Here is a 14,838-nt window from a genome sequence, read left to right as displayed (position 1 = left end):
TAATATTAGCAACTTTGTAACTTTGATACACGTGCCGCTGACTCGTTACTTTGTCTTCTCAAGATGAAACACTTCACAATACATGTACATAAAACACTTTGGTACTTTCTAGAACATTATACGCTCCGAAAGAAAAAACAAAATCTCATTCCCAGTCTGACAGAGCCACCTGCTGGAGATATATAGATAATCGCTAATTGCTTTCAATACCTGTGTTTTTAACTTTGACTATAACATCAGGGGAGAGCGCGAACGCGATTGCAGCCCTGCTTGTAAATCTGCTTGTATGTGGTTTTATGTTGTCTAATTAAAGTGTTTGTCTGCCAAGATATGATTTAAGGGGCTTAGTGGTCAGGTGGTTAAAGAAAAGCTCTTGTTACCGGGAGGTTCCTGGTTCAATCCCAGCTCAGCCACTGGCTCATTGTGTGTGACCCTGTCCCTGAGCAAGTCCCTTAACCTCCTTGTGCTCCTTCCTTCAAATGAGATGTAAAACCCAGGTCCTATTGTAAGTGACTCTGCAGCAGCAGCAGCAGCAGCAGCAGCAGCAGCAGTTGTGATGCACAGTTTATCTGAATAAAAAACATCAACTAAATAAATAAAACTGATAAGCTCGAAAATGATTTCCAATTATTTAAAATAAAAATAAAAACTTTGATACAGACACTGCTGAGTCTTTACTTTTAGTCTTGTCAATAAAAAATAACGAAACATGGAAATAGATGTGCAGGAACCACGTAGCTATTTATTTGACAGTCAGAAAGCTAAAAACATTGAGCTCCTTTTAAAGAAAACCTGACTCCCTGTGTGACGAAGCCGCCTGCCGGAGAGTTGTTGAACAACTAGTGAGTGAGTTCCTTCCTCCGACGGGTTCGTGTTTGTTTCTGTCTTTGACCATAGTTTCAGGGGAGAGCGCGAACGCAGTCCCCCACTACCAGAAATTATGCAGTCGAGATTCCCGCATTTGGGGAATTCGCAGGGGTCAGCACAGCCGGAGTGCAATGGCCGAGCCTCGCCCTGGGTGAACCACCTTCATGATCATGGTATCTCCCCTGCCAGGTAAGTATGAGTTGTACACATTGCGAGTCGTCACCCGTCCACAAGAGACATTTTTCAAAGAAACGGTGCCTACATCTGCAATTTAAAGAAACACTCTTTTCCTAATATAACATTTTCATTGTTATCATATCGCACTTTCCAGTCTGTTGGGTGTAATGGGTTCCTTCAGTTTTCAGTATAAGTATTTATAAATTGCATTCCCGTAATGCCTCTCGGTATATATTTGCATGCGCCTTTATCATTGGAGGACAAGATGCCAGGATTTACACAGGACGACGTCATTCGTGCAGCAGCATGTGAGATGTTCCGCAAAAGAAGCGACGGGTCTGTATACACGTCTGCGTAAACGAAATAAAAAAAAATGTAACAAATGTACGACTTTCAAAAAGAAAGCAAGCAAAACATTGGTCAAACATTTGTTAAGGTCACACATAATATAAATAAACTCGAACGAATGAACGGGTCACTAAATCCGTTCTTGGTTGATATGCTCGTTTTGTTCTCTTGTTTGGCACAATAATCTAAACACGCAGTTTGTGGCTTTAAAACATGTCTCGTTCTGTTACTATAATAAAAAGTACTTCATCAACTTTTATTTCTTTTTTTAATTAATTAAACTAACCATAACTAGCAAAACTCGTCAGTACTTTTGTCTTAACCCTGTTCACATTTGTTTGTATCGGACCGCTACTGGTAGTTTCGGCTTAGAATATAATACGATAACCCTTTCTGTCCTAACTCAGTTTTCAAAACCAGTAAAGGCTGATACAATACTTGTTCGTGTGTGGAATGGGACAATAAAAAAACAAAAAAAAGAAAACGATGTTTAGACTTACAGCTTCCAGGTTAGTAACATAAATAACAAGGGAAATAGCGCCCCCTGTCAAGCTGCAGAAAGAAAAGCTTACAGCACCTGGTATTCCCAGGCGGTCTCCCATCCAAGTACTAACCAGGCCCGACCTTGCTTAGCTTCCGAGATCAGACGAGATCGGGCGTTCTCAAGGTGGTATGGCCGTAAGCGAACGACAGTCTTGGTTTATCTCTTTCATAGTATTAAGTTAATATCATTCATGCAATGACAGGTTGGGGGAGGGATTTCCAGATCTCTAATTTGTCACAAACGTTAACATTTAAGCAGCTCTGGGCTCCACGTGTGCGGGCCCGTGTGTCCGTGTGTCTGTGTGTGTATATAGCAGCATTAAAAGTGCCATTAGATTCTTGCGAAATTGTATGTTCACAAAGTAGTAGCCACACGTTGGCATTGAAAGTGTTAAGTTCTCAAAGGCATCCATTTTGTATATTACCCTCTTTTAGTTTGAATCTGCAGCAGTGTTGTAATGGATCTCAGCTGTACTACTGAGCTGTGTTGCCGTTGGAGGACTGTATGCCCTGAAACCAATTTGATGTTTATTCTACAAAATAAATCCCCCTTTCAAACAACTCGTGTGGTTCTTTAGGCTGAGCAGTACGGCAAGGGTCCCTCTCCTCCAGTTAGAGACAGCATACATGTGGTTACATGATACATGGATGAAGGCTTATTGTGACCTGTTCGACTCCTCGAGACCATCACTTTCAATTCAAACACAAAATGTCTCGTTTTCAATCGCTCGACAACACCCACAGTACAGAAATGTGCATTAATGATCAACAAAATGAGAATACGTTAAAAAAAAAAAAAAAAAGATGTAAAGCTGGTAGATTCGTATCTCAGAGGAACGGGAAATTAAAACAAGGTAAAGGCAATCATCTAAATAAAGCTGAATCAATAACGGATAACGACATAGAACGTCTGTACAGAACTGAAACACTATGTTTTAAAAAAACAACTGTACCGCTGAACCTCGTCTTCTTTAATATTAGCAACTTTGTAACTTTGATACACGTGCCGCTGACTCGTTACTTTGTCTTCTCAAGATGAAACACTTCACAATACATGTACATAAAACACTTTGGTACTTTCTAGAACATTATACGCTCCGAAAGAAAAAACAAAATCTCATTCCCAGTCTGACAGAGCCACCTGCTGGAGATATATAGATAATCGCTAATTGCTTTCAATACCTGTGTTTTTAACTTTGACTATAACATCAGGGGAGAGCGCGAACGCGATTGCAGCCCTGCTTGTAAATCTGCTTGTATGTGGTTTTATGTTGTCTAATTAAAGTGTTTGTCTGCCAAGATATGATTTAAGGGGCTTAGTGGTCAGGTGGTTAAAGAAAAGCTCTTGTTACCGGGAGGTTCCTGGTTCAATCCCAGCTCAGCCACTGGCTCATTGTGTGTGACCCTGTCCCTGAGCAAGTCCCTTAACCTCCTTGTGCTCCTTCCTTCAAATGAGATGTAAAACCCAGGTCCTATTGTAAGTGACTCTGCAGCAGCAGCAGCAGCAGCAGCAGCAGTTGTGATGCACAGTTTATCTGAATAAAAAACATCAACTAAATAAATAAAACTGATAAGCTCGAAAATGATTTCCAATTATTTAAAATAAAAATAAAAACTTTGATACAGACACTGCTGAGTCTTTACTTTTAGTCTTGTCAATAAAAAATAACGAAACATGGAAATAGATGTGCAGGAACCACGTAGCTATTTATTTGACAGTCAGAAAGCTAAAAACATTGAGCTCCTTTTAAAGAAAACCTGACTCCCTGTGTGACGAAGCCGCCTGCCGGAGAGTTGTTGAACAACTAGTGAGTGAGTGAGTGAGTTCCTTCCTCCGACGGGTTCGTGTTTGTTTCTGTCTTTGACCATAGTTTCAGGGGAGAGCGCGAACGCAGTCCCCCACTACCAGAAATTATGCAGTCGAGATTCCCGCATTTGGGGAATTCGCAGGGGTCAGCACAGCCGGAGTGCAATGGCCGAGCCTCGCCCTGGGTGAACCACCTTCATGATCATGGTATCTCCCCTGCCAGGTAAGTATGAGTTGTACACATTGCGAGTCGTCACCCGTCCACAAGAGACATTTTTCAAAGAAACGGTGCCTACATCTGCAATTTAAAGAAACACTCTTTTCCTAATATAACATTTTCATTGTTATCATATCGCACTTTCCAGTCTGTTGGGTGTAATGGGTTCCTTCAGTTTTCAGTATAAGTATTTATAAATTGCATTCCCGTAATGCCTCTCGGTATATATTTGCATGCGCCTTTATCATTGGAGGACAAGATGCCAGGATTTACACAGGACGACGTCGTTCGTGCAGCAGCATGTGAGATGTTCCGCAAAAGAAGCGACGGGTCTGTATACACGTCTGCGTAAACGAAATAAAAAAAAATGTAACAAATGTACGACTTTCAAAAAGAAAGCAAGCAAAACATTGGTCAAACATTTGTTAAGGTCACACATAATATAAATAAACTCGAACGAATGAACGGGTCACTAAATCCGTTCTTGGTTGATATGCTCGTTTTGTTCTCTTGTTTGGCACAATAATCTAAACACGCAGTTTGTGGCTTTAAAACATGTCTCGTTCTGTTACTATAATAAAAAGTACTTCATCAACTTTTATTTCTTTTTTTAATTAATTAAACTAACCATAACTAGCAAAACTCGTCAGTACTTTTGTCTTAACCCTGTTCACATTTGTTTGTATCGGACCGCTACTGGTAGTTTCGGCTTAGAATATAATACGATAACCCTTTCTGTCCTAACTCAGTTTTCAAAACCAGTAAAGGCTGATACAATACTTGTTCGTGTGTGGAATGGGACAATAAAAAAACAAAAAAAAGAAAACGATGTTTAGACTTACAGCTTCCAGGTTAGTAACATAAATAACAAGGGAAATAGCGCCCCCTGTCAAGCTGCAGAAAGAAAAGCTTACAGCACCTGGTATTCCCAGGCGGTCTCCCATCCAAGTACTAACCAGGCCCGACCTTGCTTAGCTTCCGAGATCAGACGAGATCGGGCGTTCTCAAGGTGGTATGGCCGTAAGCGAACGACAGTCTTGGTTTATCTCTTTCATAGTATTAAGTTAATATCATTCATGCAATGACAGGTTGGGGGAGGGATTTCCAGATCTCTAATTTGTCACAAACGTTAACATTTAAGCAGCTCTGGGCTCCACGTGTGCGGGCCCGTGTGTCCGTGTGTCTGTGTGTGTATATAGCAGCATTAAAAGTGCCATTAGATTCTTGCGAAATTGTATGTTCACAAAGTAGTAGCCACACGTTGGCATTGAAAGTGTTAAGTTCTCAAAGGCATCCATTTTGTATATTACCCTCTTTTAGTTTGAATCTGCAGCAGTGTTGTAATGGATCTCAGCTGTACTACTGAGCTGTGTTGCCGTTGGAGGACTGTATGCCCTGAAACCAATTTGATGTTTATTCTACAAAATAAATCCCCCTTTCAAACAACTCGTGTGGTTCTTTAGGCTGAGCAGTACGGCAAGGGTCCCTCTCCTCCAGTTAGAGACAGCATACATGTGGTTACATGATACATGGATGAAGGCTTATTGTGACCTGTTCGACTCCTCGAGACCATCACTTTCAATTCAAACACAAAATGTCTCGTTTTCAATCGCTCGACAACACCCACAGTACAGAAATGTGCATTAATGATCAACAAAATGAGAATACGTTAAAAAAAAAAAAAAAAAAGATGTAAAGCTGGTAGATTCGTATCTCAGAGGAACGGGAAATTAAAACAAGGTAAAGGCAATCATCTAAATAAAGCTGAATCAATAACGGATAACGACATAGAACGTCTGTACAGAACTGAAACACTATGTTTTAAAAAAACAACTGTACCGCTGAACCTCGTCTTCTTTAATATTAGCAACTTTGTAACTTTGATACACGTGCCGCTGACTCGTTACTTTGTCTTCTCAAGATGAAACACTTCACAATACATGTACATAAAACACTTTGGTACTTTCTAGAACATTATACGCTCCGAAAGAAAAAACAAAATCTCATTCCCAGTCTGACAGAGCCACCTGCTGGAGATATATAGATAATCGCTAATTGCTTTCAATACCTGTGTTTTTAACTTTGACTATAACATCAGGGGAGAGCGCGAACGCGATTGCAGCCCTGCTTGTAAATCTGCTTGTATGTGGTTTTATGTTGTCTAATTAAAGTGTTTGTCTGCCAAGATATGATTTAAGGGGCTTAGTGGTCAGGTGGTTAAAGAAAAGCTCTTGTTACCGGGAGGTTCCTGGTTCAATCCCAGCTCAGCCACTGGCTCATTGTGTGTGACCCTGTCCCTGAGCAAGTCCCTTAACCTCCTTGTGCTCCTTCCTTCAAATGAGATGTAAAACCCAGGTCCTATTGTAAGTGACTCTGCAGCAGCAGCAGCAGCAGCAGCAGCAGCAGCAGTTGTGATGCACAGTTTATCTGAATAAAAAACATCAACTAAATAAATAAAACTGATAAGCTCGAAAATGATTTCCAATTATTTAAAATAAAAATAAAAACTTTGATACAGACACTGCTGAGTCTTTACTTTTAGTCTTGTCAATAAAAAATAACGAAACATGGAAATAGATGTGCAGGAACCACGTAGCTATTTATTTGACAGTCAGAAAGCTAAAAACATTGAGCTCCTTTTAAAGAAAACCTGACTCCCTGTGTGACGAAGCCGCCTGCCGGAGAGTTGTTGAACAACTAGTGAGTGAGTGAGTGAGTTCCTTCCTCCGACGGGTTCGTGTTTGTTTCTGTCTTTGACCATAGTTTCAGGGGAGAGCGCGAACGCAGTCCCCCACTACCAGAAATTATGCAGTCGAGATTCCCGCATTTGGGGAATTCGCAGGGGTCAGCACAGCCGGAGTGCAATGGCCGAGCCTCGCCCTGGGTGAACCACCTTCATGATCATGGTATCTCCCCTGCCAGGTAAGTATGAGTTGTACACATTGCGAGTCGTCACCCGTCCACAAGAGACATTTTTCAAAGAAACGGTGCCTACATCTGCAATTTAAAGAAACACTCTTTTCCTAATATAACATTTTCATTGTTATCATATCGCACTTTCCAGTCTGTTGGGTGTAATGGGTTCCTTCAGTTTTCAGTATAAGTATTTATAAATTGCATTCCCGTAATGCCTCTCGGTATATATTTGCATGCGCCTTTATCATTGGAGGACAAGATGCCAGGATTTACACAGGACGACGTCGTTCGTGCAGCAGCATGTGAGATGTTCCGCAAAAGAAGCGACGGGTCTGTATACACGTCTGCGTAAACGAAATAAAAAAAAATGTAACAAATGTACGACTTTCAAAAAGAAAGCAAGCAAAACATTGGTCAAACATTTGTTAAGGTCACACATAATATAAATAAACTCGAACGAATGAACGGGTCACTAAATCCGTTCTTGGTTGATATGCTCGTTTTGTTCTCTTGTTTGGCACAATAATCTAAACACGCAGTTTGTGGCTTTAAAACATGTCTCGTTCTGTTACTATAATAAAAAGTACTTCATCAACTTTTATTTCTTTTTTTAATTAATTAAACTAACCATAACTAGCAAAACTCGTCAGTACTTTTGTCTTAACCCTGTTCACATTTGTTTGTATCGGACCGCTACTGGTAGTTTCGGCTTAGAATATAATACGATAACCCTTTCTGTCCTAACTCAGTTTTCAAAACCAGTAAAGGCTGATACAATACTTGTTCGTGTGTGGAATGGGACAATAAAAAAACAAAAAAAAGAAAACGATGTTTAGACTTACAGCTTCCAGGTTAGTAACATAAATAACAATGGAAATAGCGCCCCCTGTCAAGCTGCAGAAAGAAAAGCTTACAGCACCTGGTATTCCCAGGCGGTCTCCCATCCAAGTACTAACCAGGCCCGACCTTGCTTAGCTTCCGAGATCAGACGAGATCGGGCGTTCTCAAGGTGGTATGGCCGTAAGCGAACGACAGTCTTGGTTTATCTCTTTCATAGTATTAAGTTAATATCATTCATGCAATGACAGGTTGGGGGAGGGATTTCCAGATCTCTAATTTGTCACAAACGTTAACATTTAAGCAGCTCTGGGCTCCACGTGTGCGGGCCCGTGTGTCCGTGTGTCTGTGTGTGTATATAGCAGCATTAAAAGTGCCATTAGATTCTTGCGAAATTGTATGTTCACAAAGTAGTAGCCACACGTTGGCATTGAAAGTGTTAAGTTCTCAAAGGCATCCATTTTGTATATTACCCTCTTTTAGTTTGAATCTGCAGCAGTGTTGTAATGGATCTCAGCTGTACTACTGAGCTGTGTTGCCGTTGGAGGACTGTATGCCCTGAAACCAATTTGATGTTTATTCTACAAAATAAATCCCCCTTTCAAACAACTCGTGTGGTTCTTTAGGCTGAGCAGTACGGCAAGGGTCCCTCTCCTCCAGTTAGAGACAGCATACATGTGGTTACATGATACATGGATGAAGGCTTATTGTGACCTGTTCGACTCCTCGAGACCATCACTTTCAATTCAAACACAAAATGTCTCGTTTTCAATCGCTCGACAACACCCACAGTACAGAAATGTGCATTAATGATCAACAAAATGAGAATACGTTAAAAAAAAAAAAAAAAAAAAGATGTAAAGCTGGTAGATTCGTATCTCAGAGGAACGGGAAATTAAAACATGGTAAAGGCAATCATCTAAATAAAGCTGAATCAATAACGGATAACGACATAGAACGTCTGTACAGAACTGAAACACTATGTTTTAAAAAAACAACTGTACCGCTGAACCTCGTCTTCTTTAATATTAGCAACTTTGTAACTTTGATACACGTGCCGCTGACTCGTTACTTTGTCTTCTCAAGATGAAACACTTCACAATACATGTACATAAAACACTTTGGTACTTTCTAGAACATTATACGCTCCGAAAGAAAAAACAAAATCTCATTCCCAGTCTGACAGAGCCACCTGCTGGAGATATATAGATAATCGCTAATTGCTTTCAATACCTGTGTTTTTAACTTTGACTATAACATCAGGGGAGAGCGCGAACGCGATTGCAGCCCTGCTTGTAAATCTGCTTGTATGTGGTTTTATGTTGTCTAATTAAAGTGTTTGTCTGCCAAGATATGATTTAAGGGGCTTAGTGGTCAGGTGGTTAAAGAAAAGCTCTTGTTACCGGGAGGTTCCTGGTTCAATCCCAGCTCAGCCACTGGCTCATTGTGTGTGACCCTGTCCCTGAGCAAGTCCCTTAACCTCCTTGTGCTCCTTCCTTCAAATGAGATGTAAAACCCAGGTCCTATTGTAAGTGACTCTGCAGCAGCAGCAGCAGCAGCAGCAGCAGCAGTTGTGATGCACAGTTTATCTGAATAAAAAACATCAACTAAATAAATAAAACTGATAAGCTCGAAAATGATTTCCAATTATTTAAAATAAAAATAAAAACTTTGATACAGACACTGCTGAGTCTTTACTTTTAGTCTTGTCAATAAAAAATAACGAAACATGGAAATAGATGTGCAGGAACCACGTAGCTATTTATTTGACAGTCAGAAAGCTAAAAACATTGAGCTCCTTTTAAAGAAAACCTGACTCCCTGTGTGACGAAGCCGCCTGCCGGAGAGTTGTTGAACAACTAGTGAGTGAGTTCCTTCCTCCGACGGGTTCGTGTTTGTTTCTGTCTTTGACCATAGTTTCAGGGGAGAGCGCGAACGCAGTCCCCCACTACCAGAAATTATGCAGTCGAGATTCCCGCATTTGGGGAATTCGCAGGGGTCAGCACAGCCGGAGTGCAATGGCCGAGCCTCGCCCTGGGTGAACCACCTTCATGATCATGGTATCTCCCCTGCCAGGTAAGTATGAGTTGTACACATTGCGAGTCGTCACCCGTCCACAAGAGACATTTTTCAAAGAAACGGTGCCTACATCTGCAATTTAAAGAAACACTCTTTTCCTAATATAACATTTTCATTGTTATCATATCGCACTTTCCAGTCTGTTGGGTGTAATGGGTTCCTTCAGTTTTCAGTATAAGTATTTATAAATTGCATTCCCGTAATGCCTCTCGGTATATATTTGCATGCGCCTTTATCATTGGAGGACAAGATGCCAGGATTTACACAGGACGACGTCATTCGTGCAGCAGCATGTGAGATGTTCCGCAAAAGAAGCGACGGGTCTGTATACACGTCTGCGTAAACGAAATAAAAAAAAATGTAACAAATGTACGACTTTCAAAAAGAAAGCAAGCAAAACATTGGTCAAACATTTGTTAAGGTCACACATAATATAAATAAACTCGAACGAATGAACGGGTCACTAAATCCGTTCTTGGTTGATATGCTCGTTTTGTTCTCTTGTTTGGCACAATAATCTAAACACGCAGTTTGTGGCTTTAAAACATGTCTCGTTCTGTTACTATAATAAAAAGTACTTCATCAACTTTTATTTCTTTTTTTAATTAATTAAACTAACCATAACTAGCAAAACTCGTCAGTACTTTTGTCTTAACCCTGTTCACATTTGTTTGTATCGGACCGCTACTGGTAGTTTCGGCTTAGAATATAATACGATAACCCTTTCTGTCCTAACTCAGTTTTCAAAACCAGTAAAGGCTGATACAATACTTGTTCGTGTGTGGAATGGGACAATAAAAAAACAAAAAAAAGAAAACGATGTTTAGACTTACAGCTTCCAGGTTAGTAACATAAATAACAAGGGAAATAGCGCCCCCTGTCAAGCTGCAGAAAGAAAAGCTTACAGCACCTGGTATTCCCAGGCGGTCTCCCATCCAAGTACTAACCAGGCCCGACCTTGCTTAGCTTCCGAGATCAGACGAGATCGGGCGTTCTCAAGGTGGTATGGCCGTAAGCGAACGACAGTCTTGGTTTATCTCTTTCATAGTATTAAGTTAATATCATTCATGCAATGACAGGTTGGGGGAGGGATTTCCAGATCTCTAATTTGTCACAAACGTTAACATTTAAGCAGCTCTGGGCTCCACGTGTGCGGGCCCGTGTGTCCGTGTGTCTGTGTGTGTATATATAGCAGCATTAAAAGTGCCATTAGATTCTTGCGAAATTGTATGTTCACAAAGTAGTAGCCACACGTTGGCATTGAAAGTGTTAAGTTCTCAAAGGCATCCATTTTGTATATTACCCTCTTTTAGTTTGAATCTGCAGCAGTGTTGTAATGGATCTCAGCTGTACTACTGAGCTGTGTTGCCGTTGGAGGACTGTATGCCCTGAAACCAATTTGATGTTTATTCTACAAAATAAATCCCCCTTTCAAACAACTCGTGTGGTTCTTTAGGCTGAGCAGTACGGCAAGGGTCCCTCTCCTCCAGTTAGAGACAGCATACATGTGGTTACATGATACATGGATGAAGGCTTATTGTGACCTGTTCGACTCCTCGAGACCATCACTTTCAATTCAAACACAAAATGTCTCGTTTTCAATCGCTCGACAACACCCACAGTACAGAAATGTGCATTAATGATCAACAAAATGAGAATACGTTAAAAAAAAAAAAAAAAGATGTAAAGCTGGTAGATTCGTATCTCAGAGGAACGGGAAATTAAAACAAGGTAAAGGCAATCATCTAAATAAAGCTGAATCAATAACGGATAACGACATAGAACGTCTGTACAGAACTGAAACACTATGTTTTAAAAAAACAACTGTACCGCTGAACCTCGTCTTCTTTAATATTAGCAACTTTGTAACTTTGATACACGTGCCGCTGACTCGTTACTTTGTCTTCTCAAGATGAAACACTTCACAATACATGTACATAAAACACTTTGGTACTTTCTAGAACATTATACGCTCCGAAAGAAAAAACAAAATCTCATTCCCAGTCTGACAGAGCCACCTGCTGGAGATATATAGATAATCGCTAATTGCTTTCAATACCTGTGTTTTTAACTTTGACTATAACATCAGGGGAGAGCGCGAACGCGATTGCAGCCCTGCTTGTAAATCTGCTTGTATGTGGTTTTATGTTGTCTAATTAAAGTGTTTGTCTGCCAAGATATGATTTAAGGGGCTTAGTGGTCAGGTGGTTAAAGAAAAGCTCTTGTTACCGGGAGGTTCCTGGTTCAATCCCAGCTCAGCCACTGGCTCATTGTGTGTGACCCTGTCCCTGAGCAAGTCCCTTAACCTCCTTGTGCTCCTTCCTTCAAATGAGATGTAAAACCCAGGTCCTATTGTAAGTGACTCTGCAGCAGCAGCAGCAGCAGCAGCAGCAGCAGTTGTGATGCACAGTTTATCTGAATAAAAAACATCAACTAAATAAATAAAACTGATAAGCTCGAAAATGATTTCCAATTATTTAAAATAAAAATAAAAACTTTGATACAGACACTGCTGAGTCTTTACTTTTAGTCTTGTCAATAAAAAATAACGAAACATGGAAATAGATGTGCAGGAACCACGTAGCTATTTATTTGACAGTCAGAAAGCTAAAAACATTGAGCTCCTTTTAAAGAAAACCTGACTCCCTGTGTGACGAAGCCGCCTGCCGGAGAGTTGTTGAACAACTAGTGAGTGAGTTCCTTCCTCCGACGGGTTCGTGTTTGTTTCTGTCTTTGACCATAGTTTCAGGGGAGAGCGCGAACGCAGTCCCCCACTACCAGAAATTATGCAGTCGAGATTCCCGCATTTGGGGAATTCGCAGGGGTCAGCACAGCCGGAGTGCAATGGCCGAGCCTCGCCCTGGGTGAACCCCCTTCATGATCATGGTATCTCCCCTGCCAGGTAAGTATGAGTTGTACACATTGCGAGTTGTCACCCGTCCACAAGAGACATTTTTCAAAGAAACGGTGCCTACATCTGCAATTTAAAGAAACACTCTTTTCCTAATATAACATTTTCATTGTTATCATATCGCACTTTCCAGTCTGTTGGGTGTAATGGGTTCCTTCAGTTTTCAGTATAAGTATTTATAAATTGCATTCCCGTAATGCCTCTCGGTATATATTTGCATGCGCCTTTATCATTGGAGGACAAGATGCCAGGATTTACACAGGACGACGTCATTCGTGCAGCAGCATGTGAGATGTTCCGCAAAAGAAGCGACGGGTCTGTATACACGTCTGCGTAAACGAAATAAAAAAAAATGTAACAAATGTACGACTTTCAAAAAGAAAGCAAGCAAAACATTGGTCAAACATTTGTTAAGGTCACACATAATATAAATAAACTCGAACGAATGAACGGGTCACTAAATCCGTTCTTGGTTGATATGCTCGTTTTGTTCTCTTGTTTGGCACAATAATCTAAACACGCAGTTTGTGGCTTTAAAACATGTCTCGTTCTGTTACTATAATAAAAAGTACTTCATCAACTTTTATTTCTTTTTTTAATTAATTAAACTAACCATAACTAGCAAAACTCGTCAGTACTTTTGTCTTAACCCTGTTCACATTTGTTTGTATCGGACCGCTACTGGTAGTTTCGGCTTAGAATATAATACGATAACCCTTTCTGTCCTAACTCAGTTTTCAAAACCAGTAAAGGCTGATACAATACTTGTTCGTGTGTGGAATGGGACAATAAAAAAACAAAAAAAAGAAAACGATGTTTAGACTTACAGCTTCCAGGTTAGTAACATAAATAACAAGGGAAATAGCGCCCCTTGTGTCAAGCTGCAGAAAGAAAAGCTTACAGCACCTGGTATTCCCAGGCGGTCTCCCATCCAAGTACTAACCAGGCCCGACCTTGCTTAGCTTCCGAGATCAGACGAGATCGGGCGTTCTCAAGGTGGTATGGCCGTAAGCGAACGACAGTCTTGGTTTATCTCTTTCATAGTATTAAGTTAATATCATTCATGCAATGACAGGTTGGGGGAGGGATTTCCAGATCTCTAATTTGTCACAAACGTTAACATTTAAGCAGCTCTGGGCTCCACGTGTGCGGGCCCGTGTGTCCGTGTGTCTGTGTGTGTATATAGCAGCATTAAAAGTGCCATTAGATTCTTGCGAAATTGTATGTTCACAAAGTAGTAGCCACACGTTGGCATTGAAAGTGTTAAGTTCTCAAAGGCATCCATTTTGTATATTACCCTCTTTTAGTTTGAATCTGCAGCAGTGTTGTAATGGATCTCAGCTGTACTACTGAGCTGTGTTGCCGTTGGAGGACTGTATGCCCTGAAACCAATTTGATGTTTATTCTACAAAATAAATCCCCCTTTCAAACAACTCGTGTGGTTCTTTAGGCTGAGCAGTACGGCAAGGGTCCCTCTCCTCCAGTTAGAGACAGCATACATGTGGTTACATGATACATGGATGAAGGCTTATTGTGACCTGTTCGACTCCTCGAGACCATCACTTTCAATTCAAACACAAAATGTCTCGTTTTCAATCGCTCGACAACACCCACAGTACAGAAATGTGCATTAATGATCAACAAAATGAGAATACGTTAAAAAAAAAAAAAAGATGTAAAGCTGGTAGATTCGTATCTCAGAGGAACGGGAAATTAAAACAAGGTAAAGGCAATCATCTAAATAAAGCTGAATCAATAACGGATAACGACATAGAACGTCTGTACAGAACTGAAACACTATGTTTTAAAAAAACAACTGTACCGCTGAACCTCGTCTTCTTTAATATTAGCAACTTTGTAACTTTGATACACGTGCCGCTGACTCGTTACTTTGTCTTCTCAAGATGAAACACTTCACAATACATGTACATAAAACACTTTGGTACTTTCTAGAACATTATACGCTCCGAAAGAAAAAACAAAATCTCATTCCCAGTCTGACAGAGCCACCTGCTGGAGATATATAGATAATCGCTAATTGCTTTCAATACCTGTGTTTTTAACTTTGACTATAACATCAGGGGAGAGCGCGAACGCGATTGCAGCCCTGCTTGTAAATCTGCTTGTATGTGGTTT

At 40.6% G+C, this 14,838-nt stretch overlaps 10 non-coding genes across 10 annotated transcripts; all 10 read right to left on the bottom strand.

Annotated features, from left to right (window-relative positions):
* Positions 1-900: 900 nt before the first annotated feature.
* LOC131707251 (U1 spliceosomal RNA) lies at positions 901-1,064 on the bottom strand. Its single transcript, XR_009311053.1, has one exon. It is a non-coding gene; the product is annotated as a U1 spliceosomal RNA (small nuclear RNA).
* An 893-nt stretch (positions 1,065-1,957) lies between these two features.
* On the bottom strand, positions 1,958-2,076 carry LOC131706577 (5S ribosomal RNA). Its single transcript, XR_009310652.1, has one exon. It is a non-coding gene; the product is annotated as a 5S ribosomal RNA (ribosomal RNA).
* Positions 2,077-3,809: 1,733 nt separating this feature from the next.
* Positions 3,810-3,973, bottom strand: LOC131707249 (U1 spliceosomal RNA). Its single transcript, XR_009311052.1, has one exon. It is a non-coding gene; the product is annotated as a U1 spliceosomal RNA (small nuclear RNA).
* Positions 3,974-4,866: 893 nt separating this feature from the next.
* LOC131706571 (5S ribosomal RNA) lies at positions 4,867-4,985 on the bottom strand. Its single transcript, XR_009310651.1, has one exon. It is a non-coding gene; the product is annotated as a 5S ribosomal RNA (ribosomal RNA).
* A 1,740-nt stretch (positions 4,986-6,725) lies between these two features.
* LOC131707248 (U1 spliceosomal RNA) lies at positions 6,726-6,889 on the bottom strand. The gene has a single exon (XR_009311051.1). It is a non-coding gene; the product is annotated as a U1 spliceosomal RNA (small nuclear RNA).
* An 893-nt stretch (positions 6,890-7,782) lies between these two features.
* On the bottom strand, positions 7,783-7,901 carry LOC131706568 (5S ribosomal RNA). Its single transcript, XR_009310650.1, has one exon. It is a non-coding gene; the product is annotated as a 5S ribosomal RNA (ribosomal RNA).
* A 1,731-nt stretch (positions 7,902-9,632) lies between these two features.
* LOC131707247 (U1 spliceosomal RNA) lies at positions 9,633-9,796 on the bottom strand. The gene has a single exon (XR_009311050.1). It is a non-coding gene; the product is annotated as a U1 spliceosomal RNA (small nuclear RNA).
* Positions 9,797-10,689: 893 nt separating this feature from the next.
* LOC131706566 (5S ribosomal RNA) lies at positions 10,690-10,808 on the bottom strand. The gene has a single exon (XR_009310649.1). It is a non-coding gene; the product is annotated as a 5S ribosomal RNA (ribosomal RNA).
* A 1,729-nt stretch (positions 10,809-12,537) lies between these two features.
* Positions 12,538-12,701, bottom strand: LOC131707719 (U1 spliceosomal RNA). Its single transcript, XR_009311222.1, has one exon. It is a non-coding gene; the product is annotated as a U1 spliceosomal RNA (small nuclear RNA).
* An 895-nt stretch (positions 12,702-13,596) lies between these two features.
* Positions 13,597-13,715, bottom strand: LOC131706565 (5S ribosomal RNA). Its single transcript, XR_009310647.1, has one exon. It is a non-coding gene; the product is annotated as a 5S ribosomal RNA (ribosomal RNA).
* Positions 13,716-14,838: the final 1,123 nt, after the last annotated feature.

This window comes from Acipenser ruthenus, chromosome 2, assembly GCF_902713425.1.
Source record: "Acipenser ruthenus chromosome 2, fAciRut3.2 maternal haplotype, whole genome shotgun sequence".
NCBI classification, from domain to species: domain Eukaryota; kingdom Metazoa; phylum Chordata; class Actinopteri; order Acipenseriformes; family Acipenseridae; genus Acipenser; species Acipenser ruthenus.
This window is presented reverse-complemented; position numbering and strand designations above follow the sequence as displayed.